The 11,434-nt window shown below is 41.0% G+C and overlaps 1 protein-coding gene across 7 annotated transcripts in view; it reads right to left on the bottom strand.

Moving 5' to 3' along the window:
- The window catches only part of LOC146512590 (zinc finger MIZ domain-containing protein 1-like), a 114,748-nt gene that overhangs the window by 86,920 nt on the left and 16,394 nt on the right, over nucleotides 1–11,434 (bottom strand). Inside the window, exon 1 of one of the 7 annotated variants that reach the window (XM_085171307.1) lies at nucleotides 103–11,433. The exons of the other annotated variants lie outside the window; for them this stretch is intronic. The gene's annotated coding sequence lies outside the window, so the exon portion shown is untranslated. Of the gene's footprint in view, nucleotides 1–102; nucleotide 11,434 lie in introns of those variants that run through there. 7 annotated transcript variants of the gene reach the window in all.

The raw sequence follows: 11,434 nt of genomic DNA, 5'->3' as shown, positions 1-11,434 counted from the left end.
CATCAGTCGTCGCAGTATTATTTACCAATCTCCGAACACTGAATTATTACATTTGCATTATTCTCCTGAAACTCAATCTCATTCAGTGATTTCACTTCTCACAGATTCCTGTGGGCTTTGAGTGGCTTCCATCTGCGCCTCGCTTAACGTGATACACTTCTTCCCAGCACGGATAAGCTCCTTCACGCTCCCGTGCCCACAAAGGACAAATCAAAAGAGCAGCCGACACTTCACACGACCAGCATGGCATCATAAACATCCACCACGCGGTAAGTTCACTGCCGTGGCGCATTCACAATTCACTCCCAATTGACAGATAAGCCTATTAGGACGGTCCTTTACTATAGCTTGGCACCCAGTCTGGCAGGCAGAACTCCTGCATATACCCAGTGATATGCAGACCCTTAAAAAAATGACCATATTTTCTTTAAGGGTGACTGGTGAAGTACAAAACCTATAAATCAGTTAGGGAAGAAAGTAACCAGCAGCTAATTTTAAACCAAAATATATATAAACATACTGCTTTTCATGTAGGGTCCACACAGTTCAGAATCACGTCTTTTGTTTGTTCGCACAATTAAGTTTAGAAGCTTTAGTTCCCTTGATGAATTCATCATGGTAAGGTGTCCGACTACTGGGATTCAGCAAACACTGATGTCCGTGCTCAGACAAACAGATGACCTCAGCAGTTTGTTGTCCCACAAACTCTCAAATGCGAAGACAAATTGTAGATGTTTGAGCCTGTCATTCAGCTCTTGAGAGAGGGCCATGAGAGGGTGCAGAGTGCAACTTAAGTTCCCTGCTTTAAATGAAGGGCCACATCAAGGTAGTACTTGTAAATAGTCATCTCTTAAGGTAGTAGTTTCTCAGTTTGTTCAGAGAGATGAGGCTCAGTCAGGTCCAAAGAAAAAATAAGTTTTTGTCACTCTTAAAATGTTAAAGTATAAAATTCCAAGGAGCTGAATGAGTTATAGAAGAAAAGAACAACTTTAATGGCATTTTCATCAGGTGACACGTAGCATACTAGCCATTTCTGTTCCCAGGCAGGTTTTTAGTGAGCTCATGCTTTGGTTGACAGGACAAGGCTAATACTCAAAATCTAAAAACTGTCTAACCACAAAGTGTGTTTTAGCATTCAGCGAGAGAGGGTGGTCCCTTGTGTCTCGCACTTTTTTAATCCTTTTTTTATGATTGGAAGATTTTTCAGGCGGCATTTCTCCCCTGTTGGAAGTGCCGCTCTCTGAAAAGAGAAAGTGGAGGAGCGCTGGGGGCTCAATGGGTCGGGAGAGAGGAGGAGGAGGAGGGTTTGACGCTGGGTGCCTCCTTTTTAAAGCCAGATTCTCCCCAGATACCTCTGTGCTATTCATCAACAGCTTTTCCAGGGCTGTGAAAAATCAATGTGCTCTGCACTGCAAACAGTTCATAATGACAGGGGATGGAGGGAAAAAAAAGCTCAACTGCAAGAGAATTGATTTGTTTAAGTACAATAACACGGCTCTGCAGCGTGGTGAGGAGGAGGCTCGAGCACCCAGACAAAGACTGACTGGCAGTATGAAACCACAAGCAGTAATTGATAAACTGCTGGTAAAGTGCAAATCTGAAATACAGAAGCCTGTTATCTAATTAAAGGAGTTTTTCTCAAAATTACCACCTGACAGAGGAAAATACGTGATGACTAAATGTCTTTTCTAAGATGGGTAAACAAGAATAAAGAGCATAATAAGATTACTCAAAATTCTCAAATGAGATGGCGTATCCAGAGGAATTCAGAGATTTTTTTCGAGGTCAAATTAATATCAGTAACTTAAAAATGTTTGCTTTTATTCTGACAAATACCCCCAAACGTGTCCTTGAACCGACTTGCAACTTAAAAACAAATAATTTGTACTTTCAGCATTGAGTAAGTAAAGTCACTTCAAAGGGCACACGAGGATGGTTTGATGGTACACAAAGCCGAGTCATCACAATGTTTCAGGATGACATTAAGGCTTCTCCAAGGGAAAAGGGGAAAAAATCACAAGGTGAGGTTTTCGTCCTGATGCTGCAAAAGCCAGAAGCCTGGAGTAAATTGTGTCAAGACAGGCCAGCACAATAAAACATTTCTCCCTGCTGCTTTTTAAGCTGGCCACAGAGGTGCATTTATCATTGTTATTATTCCTTCAGAGAGGGCCTCCCAGGTTTAATTGGGTCCTCATGGAGTCAAAATCCCCACTGTTGCTGAAGCCACTGGAGCTGGACAAACTTATTCCTCCCAAGTCAGCAGCGGGTTTTACTGGCTGCGTCAATGAACAGTCATTCAGTGCAAAATGGCCATGAAACCCGCTGGCGAGCCAGAAAGGCGGTGGGCTCTCGGTGCCACCCGCTAAGCCTCGACAATGGCATGAGAGGGACACCTGGAGAGAAGCACTCACCTGGCTCTGCTCTCAACGCTGTGGGGAAAGCTCTCGAGAGCCATAGGGTGTCCGTCTATCCAGCCAGCTCTCCGGGGCCATTATTCCCAGTGAGCTGCATTTGCATTTTAACTGGTAAATACAGCCGGATTTAAATGCATATGGATATGAAAGCATGCGAACAAATGGAGGAGGAAAAGGATTAAAGAGATTTTTAGGTCTTAATAAAACAATTAGTGAAAATGATAAGCAGCTCAAAAACATAAACACGGAGAGTTGCTTTAGCATTAAAAGTGATGAATATGCTGAGTGTAATTAATTATGCCATGGGTGAGCCTTCTTTAAAATCCACAGTATATTTAGCAGCTGTTTCCCTTTTTTAAAATCACTTTCCTTCTGACAAATATGTACAGTGACTGGAAACTGAAATTCTTAAAAAGGAGAGAAAAACAGTTTTAATCAACTATATTCTTAATAAATACCAGCTTTGAAACTTTTGAACTCCCATTCACCTCCCTTACTTCTACTTAGTGTTACCTTGGCACATGAATCACCATTCCTGCTTTAGACCACTTCCTGTTGTTGATATAGTCGAGACATGCAAGATCAATCAAGATATGCATCTCCTCTTTTCACAAGCTTTCTAAAAAAGGGCACTTCAAGTCAAAGGAGAAACAGACAGTAGCAGACTACTTGTTTGCAATGATTTTCAGAATCGAAGATAATAAAAACTATAAAAAATTAAGCACGGGAAACACAGAGGCAATCGCCTCACTTTGCAGCACGGTGAGTTTGTTTACGTATACACCAATATTGTAATTAGAGACAAATTAATTGAGGTTTCTGCCAGCTGTCATGTAATAGCATAATTATGTTATTTTTTGTGGAATTAAGGTTAAAAGTCAATATAATTCTTTCATATAAACCACAGTAGGGTAACACATTAAGACTAATTAAATTATAAATTGATGGGTTTACATGTCTATTTCTGTAAATAGATCTGATAGATAACAATTTCCAGCTTTATTTGCCTCACATATGACCAGTTATTTGTGGTCCACTTCATGAATAACAACATGCTCACAGTGTTGCTGGCAAATAGTCATATGCATACTCACAGCCACACGCTAATATAGCATTACCAAGGAAGCTCTTCAGTGTGCATGAAGACACAAAGTTTACCCATGTTTGCAGGGGAAGCACCATGAAAACATAACAGCAAAACCTAATCTGGTACTTAAATTGCCCTCACCCAGAGGAAAATGCCCATTTTACAGAAGCTAAGTCATTAAAGCTAAAGCTAAAGCTAGCCAGAGCTCAGAGCCAGACACAAGCCAGCAGCCTCGGTGTGAGCAAATTATTATTACAGAGAAAACAGAAACCAAACTCCACGAAAACTGATGCTGCTTCACAAATTACAACCTTAGCAACAAACCAAGTTGCTTATTAACATCTATGTGTGGTGGCTACTGATTTTTTCACTAGCATTAGCTAACATCTGCAGATTTAATGGTTTATACAGTTTTATCTAGTCAAGCTGGCCAACCAAACACCCGCAAAAATGGCTGACACCCTAGCGTCATCTCTCCAGAATTGTTGACACTTTTCCTGATTACAATAAAAGAATTAAGTGCATCTGTGATTTTTTTCAATGACAGACACATACACAGACTGTTATTAGCATAGCCTGTTTTGTTTCTGTTATATTAAATTCAGTCCAGTTTATTTCATGGTTAACATCAAATTATTGCCCTCAGTGACAGTATTATGAACCCAAGGATGCAACGTCTTGAGTGTGAACTCAGTTAGCTTTGTAAGAAAAGAAGTGAGCTTGAAACCTTAGGATCAAGAGTTTGACCATTAAAAGTTGTTTTTCTTCCCCCTGATTGAGATTTCTTTTGTGCTTATTTCCTTTTATTCTAGTCCATAAAGTGCTCCTTGATGTCCTTGAACAGGATGTTCGTCTAGAAGTACCTTAAATGTACATGGAGGTAAAGCTCATGATGCTGGTTTAGCTTTCATTTTGGAACCATGACTACACACTGAAGAAAGAGACAATTATTAAGTGTCAAAATACTTGCAGGGATGGGAATGCGGTTAAAAATATGCTTAGTTTTGGAGAGCAAATCTGACTCTAAGTTGGCTATTACCCATCTATCGTTAACTAACAGCTACCTTCCTAAACTAGCAAAACAGGTTTCAACAACTTGGGACAGTCTGGTGTATCTCTCATCACTAATATAACTGAAGCTGTTCTAGGTGTTACACAGAGAACTCTGAGTGTAAATTAGTAAATTATAAATGTTTTGAGTTAATACATTTTGAATCAGTGTACTCAGTGTAAGTTAGAAAATACTGTATAAACAACATAAAGCTCTTCTCAAGAATGAATTTAATCTGTCAATTTATCCTACAGGTTATATTGTAGATACAGTACACACTGTAGCTTAGTGCCTAATGGAGGATTAATTGGACACTATCCCAACACACATAATGCTTCCCTCATAGGACATCCATACAGAGTGAATGCACAAAGAGTCACACCATTTTTTAGAGGGGAAAAGCCATCAACATGAAGCACGTTGCTGCACTGAATGAATGCCGTAGAGATGATTACAGGTTTAGAGATAATGGTTTTTACCATGATACATTTACAGGGCATGAGACGCCTGTTCAGTGAGCTCCCCGATCTTCACTCTCTGCTGATTAACACAAATGCTGGTGCCTAGTTAACCACCATTGCTGCAATTACATGGAACCTCTCTCTCTCTCTCTCTCTCTCTCACACACACACACACACACGTATCCACAACAGACACCCTTGAGCAAAAAGGTGCAGTTGTATATATACTGCGTGCTACCAGATCAGGATCACAGCAACTACCAATTATGTGTCTTATTTATGCAAATTCAGGTAATTTACTTCCTGCTGTGCATAACTTCCCAATGTGTTTGCCCTCTAGCATCAATTGTCTGTATTGCTAGATCACCTAAACAAGTGAAACAATTGAAGTCACCCCCCCCCCCCTCCAAAAAAAGCTGATCTTCCAAATGAGAATAATTTAAAGGTTAATTTAGAGGTTTATTATAAGGGATTGTAATGTCTATCGCTTAAGAACCTTGATTCAGTCAATTAAATGTCTGCTGAGATCAGGGAAAGGCAACAGTCTCAATCTCAGTCACTAAAACAAAGCACTTCCAAAGTGTTCAGCAATGAGCACTCCTCTCACAGAGAAACTATGAACAAGTGGGTCACAGGGAAAAGTTAAACGGTTGCAAAGTAGACAATGGCACGTGTTTGATCAAATGTGGTCTTTACTGTGTGTTTACTGAAGCTGTAAATGGTTATTTCACTCAGTGCATCAGAAGTGGTGCCCGAATCAAGAAAAGACCCGTTTATGAAAGCCGATTGTCACTTTAACAGACTGTTTTTCTATTTCCAAAGAGTGAGACGATGCTCATGAGTCCTGCATGAATTGATGGCTTCAATACTGTTTTTCCTCCTACTCCTCTCTCTATACTATATCTTGTTTCAAAGACGAGAGCAGCCCAAGAGGGTGCTTGTGTTTTTCTTCCTTTGTTTCCAGTCTTTCTGTATCAGAGTGAGAAGGTGGTAGCAACTCCCACAAGGGAGATAGAGCTGGAGTTGTAGACTGCTGGCAGAGCGCTAAAGCAAAGAAATGCTGCACCGTCTGACCAGCGACATAAAAACAATGCCCCTCCTGCCTCCTTTACCGTGTCCTTCTTCATCTGCAAAGCAAACTGCGTGCCCTGCAGCCATAGATTCTTCCTTGGTCACCTGGCTGTTCTTACTGTTTCACCAGCCTGTGAAGGGTTTACCAGAGGTGAAAGACTTCATAATGTGATAAAGACAAGCAAGGCAGAGAAAAAGAAGGAGATCCTCTAGCCAGCAGCAAATTAGAGGTGGATGTGACAAGCCCTTATGTGTGACAAGAAAGAACCTGTATTTGCATTTTTAGCCCTCATTCTTCATCTCATTCCCTCATCTTTGCTTCCTCCGTCTCATAATAAGGAAAAAGCAATGTGTGAGGGGGCGGGGGGGGGGGGGGGGGGGGGGGCATATACACAGAGGAATCCAGGGAGGAAAAAGAGAGCACATTACTATTGGGAGGGAAAAATGATTAAAGGGTAAGATGAACACAATCTGCTGGTTCCAGAGGAAAAGGGAAGGAATTTCCAGAACCAATAAGCAGAGCATCACAAGTAGACCTGCCTTCATGTTATTCAACCATGACTGTGCTGGCCAAAGCACATTTTCTACATCCGACTTTTTGCACTAGCTTATGGCATGTATGTTTCATACACAGCCAACCATTAGAAGTCCTTGAATATTGATTTTTTGTAAGGCACTGCTATCTTCCAATTATTGAAAATATTACAGATTTGATACAGAATTGCACATGTGGGCTTCTGATTGTTGCAGTTAACCAGGTCTAACAGTGTTACGATGACTCGGTTGCAAAGGCCTCTCGAGGCGAAACGGGCTAAGAGAAAGAGAAGGAAAAACAGCAACATCAATAATGAAGTGAAGGAGACGGGAGGAAGAAAACAAAGCCGTTCATAACAAATGAGAAAACAGGCAGAGCGTCTCATTGCGAGAACGCTAACGACAATCAATTAGCAATTCCTCATGATCTTGGGTGCGTCGGAGTATAAGGTGTCTTAATGAGTCCCATTTCCATTAGCTGCTCGACTCGAGAGGCATAAGGAGGAGGCTGCTTCCACCAGCTCCTCCATCTCAATGCCTAATGACTGCGAGAGTGGATTACTCCATCAATTCCTTGCTTCTCTTTGTTTATCCCCAGCGTAAATAATGGTCAACCATTACAATGCATTAAGCGGGCCACTCTACACAGAGCGAATGAGAGCGAGAAAGAGGAGCACAAGTGCTCCAGCAGCATCCTTCAGTGATCTCCAGGAAATCGGCTAATACCAGGCATGCCATGTGGCGGCAGGGCGGGGATCGGGGTTGTGGGGTGCGGCATCTGATGCTTGTTGAATATTTGGCTGGTGTTTACTGGGCGCTACGTTTAAAGAAAAGCATCAAAAAGGTAAGAAAAGAACACAGAGTGAGCCATATTACCCTAAAAGATTAGTTCAATAAAACCACAACCCACACAGAAAATAACCTGATAGGCTATCTGTGCAAGTTGCTCATTACAACCCATAGCTACATTTTTAATCCCTGGTCAATCCCCAAAGCTCTTGTGGCTGCAGGTTGTGATGCTATTACAGAGGCAAAAAGTCTGTGTGAGTGGGATACTGGGGTGTGGGACCTGAGATGCTATGTGCAACTATCTGTTTTTTCACTTTCATAAAACAGAAATTAGTTGAAAACAGGCTTAATTATCTATTTTGATGCTCTGACTATCACAGCCTAAACTAGTTTTGCCTCCATTGTATTTTCTGACAGAATGACCCTTTAAAAAAGTCACCCGTTTAACTCTTTGGATGATTCATAAATATCTTAGATATAATCTGTAGTTTTTATGTCAGTTTGCTCTGATTCGACTCTTACACAATCAAAACCACACAGAGTACTGTTCGAGTAATATGACCCAAATAATCTCTCCTCCTTGTTGCAACGCCTTCACCCCGGATCGTATCAATCACTATTTCACCCAAGGCCCTGTCCCTCCATTTCTATTTCGCTCTCTTACTCTCGTTTCCCCTCGTGTCATAGCACCGGACAGGATAAAAATTAAACGCATCAGCAGAAAAACACACAAGTGGAAATGATAGCGCTGCTCAGGCCACTCGGGTCATGAATTCAGCTAACTGTGCTTATCACAGGCTCCAGCTATTAGTCTTAATAGCTGCTGTGACAAACCGCCTTGAGAGGAGATGGGTTCTGCTTCTCGGGGCTTACCACAGACAGGTGATTCTCATCTGTGGTCTCTTCATGTCACACAGCAGAGAGAACTGTCTGGCAGATTATTGTAGCAAAACATCAGAACCAGGCGGTCTATTATATATAACAGAGCCATATGTTTTTTCCCATACTCAGCATCCATCAAGGACAAATTAAGTATTCAATTAACTGATGATTTAAAGACCTCAAACAATTATACAAGGAAAGCCAGTGAATGTTCTTTGGATATGCCACATGCATATGCAAGTCCAGCAGCTTATCTCAGTTCTTTAATAGTTTTACCGTCTTTTAGCGAATTGTTTTGGGTTTGTTTTCTTGTAACATTTTGGTGTGCTCTTCCAGCAATAACACAGACGTTTATTAATGCTCATCGCAGACTGCTGTCTGATCATTCAGCTGGAAAAGTTTCATAATATTTCTTTGCAGAAAATTGATAACCAGTCACTTTCACTTCTCAAGCCTGCAGCTTAAATAACTTCTCATTCATCACTACTGAACAAATACAGCTTGTATTACATTGCACTTTTCTTCCGGTGGAGAATCGACTACAGCTCCACAGTATTTAAGGCAAACACAATCATTTATTTCTCCCTACGTGAGAATGCTCCTAGACTACGGCGTAAAAAGAAAACGTTGCTGGGGCCAAGAAACGTTAGTGGCATAAAGCCGTACAGAGAAAAATGATTTTTTTCCCCCCTTCTCAAATAAAGGTTACTTTCTGCAGCCCTTCAAGGAGCCGTGCTGTGCTGCCACACAGCCGGTGGATGGAGCGGCAAAGTAAAAGTGTTAAGCTAGGTGCCTTACAAAGTAAAAACCACATGAAAGCAGCGCATAGAATAACATAAGAAGTTGGCCCGCATCAACACCCCCGCAGAACAGAAAAACCATTGAACACACCAAAGTCCTGGGTGCCCTTTAACGTGAAGCCAGACATTGGCTGTTTCGAAAACAAATGTCAGGCCGTCTTTTCAGGCAGAGTCCTTTCCCACGAGCTACGGCTATCCTCCACTTCTTGACAAACGACCAAGCTTGTGTCTGGGACCATGTCAACAAGTTGCTTTGTTTAGACGGTAGGGATGGGGGACTGCTTTGATGCACTTTGAGGCATGTCTTCCTTTACTGTCGAGAGCTGGTTTTAGGTTTGGATTGGGAGAGAGGACACACTTGTGCCTCCACTCATGGGCAATACTCAGGCTAATGCTTTTGTCGCTGCAGTGCTTTGAGCCTAAATTAAATAAGTGTCTACAATTTCTCACATTTAAGGATTCTATATAAGCTGCAGACCACAAAGAGAGGTGGCAGAAGCTGTAGGGAACGGTTACCGCGACTAAGACGAGGCAGTATATTTAACAAATATGAGGTTCAGAAATGTGGGGCAGAATAGGGTGTATAGCTCCAGATTTGAGTGTAGAACAATGGAAGTATGTGCTGATTTCTGGCCTGAACAATGGCAGGATGACATGAAGCCTGACAAAGACACACAGAGCAGCAGGATCTACAGTGCAGACAGGAGAAGCAGTTTCACAGAGTAAAAACACTGCCAAAAAACATCTCATCTTCCTTTTTCCGCTTCCAACATCTTTTATGTGTTCTGGCACCTCTGGCACTCATAAGTCAAAAGTGAGCAGTCAAACTTTAAGCAGCACTGTGAGCACAGCCTTGTCTATTGAAATGAGCCAGTCACTGCTTAAAAATTGGGCGTGAGCTAAAAAAAACCCAAAAATCTTCACGGGAAGGTGTCAACAGTTTCTATCCAAACGCAGTGCATATTTTTATCCGACTTAACAGGAAATTTTCACAAGAAAATGGGAAAAAATAGACATTTCCAACCAAGACTTTGATGCAAATATAAGTCTTTGGGTGCTTTAGAATTAAACCACCCAAAGCCTTTCCAATTGGATGCCATGAAATGTCTGCAGAAGAGAAGGACTCAACTTTATGACAAATGTATAAGAGCATCTGTCACACCTTGAAACCATGTGGAAACCAGTGGAAATATGTAATTTATTATTCTTTTTACTGTATTCATTTCAGGAACAGCACAGAGTTTTTGGTGGTCCACTAACATCTGTTGCAATTTTCCATCTGTCCAGTGTGGAGAAACCTCACGTCAATGTTTAAAATGTACACATCTTCCACATTTTTATATATTTTATTAATTATCTAAGCCTGTTTCCACTGCAATCTGTTGTTGTTTTCTATATTAACAGAAAAACTTCTCCACCTCAGGGAACTATTTTGACAACTTGAAAAGATATAAAAACAGGGCACATGGAAAGGGACATACGGTTATAGTAGATTTACATATTAATTTGGAGCCAGCATTTTTATTTAAAAAATATGTTTTAACAGGGAATAAAATGATAAATAAGTTAAATCAAACCATGGTTTGTGGCAACAGTTAAGACAAACACATGCCACATATGATTTTATGAGGTTGTGGCTAAATTATCAGCATTTCTAAGCATAAAGTTGATAAAATAATAACACAATTATAAAGCAAACAGAAGCTATACAAAAACAGTTGTGCTAAATGGGGAAGGTAATGAAATCTCTTGTCTCCCATATGCCACTGAAGGCACTCAAAGTGCCCTTCATTATTAATGTCCTCAGAGCAGCATTTGAAGCAGCTTTGCTTCTCTTATCAATCATTCATCTGCTTTCCATTGAACACGCTCTGATTCTCTAGTGTCAAATCAGACTTAAAGTGGCTGAAGGACCACCAATCTCAGTTTTTACTTTAATTAAACAAGGCCGTGAACCTCCAACACTTGCTTGCAGTGCCACACAAATGGGCCCTGAGTCATTTTGTTATATTAAGAGCCCGTCTGCCTACCGGTTTGACTCGTATCTGCACAACCTTCTGGTTTTTGTCAACACTGAAAACTTGAGATTCAATCAAAACAAACTCATGTCGATTCTTTAGGAGATTTAAAAAAAAAAAAAATGGGTGGAAAAACAAATATGTGTATTCAGCCAAAGCTGCTTCCTTCTCCCTTTCCTACCTCGCTCTCTGTCTGAACAAGATCCCATTTCTCTGTACTGCAGCAGGCGTTTGGTTAACAGCAAACATAATCAAACTTTGTGGTCTGCCCTTCTGTGAAGTTGAATCGAAAGCATATCGTGCGGAGTTCTTCAGTGGCAATCTCCA

The sequence above is a fragment of the Neolamprologus multifasciatus genome, chromosome 8, assembly GCF_963576455.1.
Source record: "Neolamprologus multifasciatus chromosome 8, fNeoMul1.2, whole genome shotgun sequence".
NCBI classification, from domain to species: Eukaryota; Metazoa; Chordata; class Actinopteri; order Cichliformes; family Cichlidae; genus Neolamprologus; species Neolamprologus multifasciatus.
Note: the sequence above shows the minus strand (reverse complement) of the source record. Positions and strands in the feature narration are given on the sequence as shown.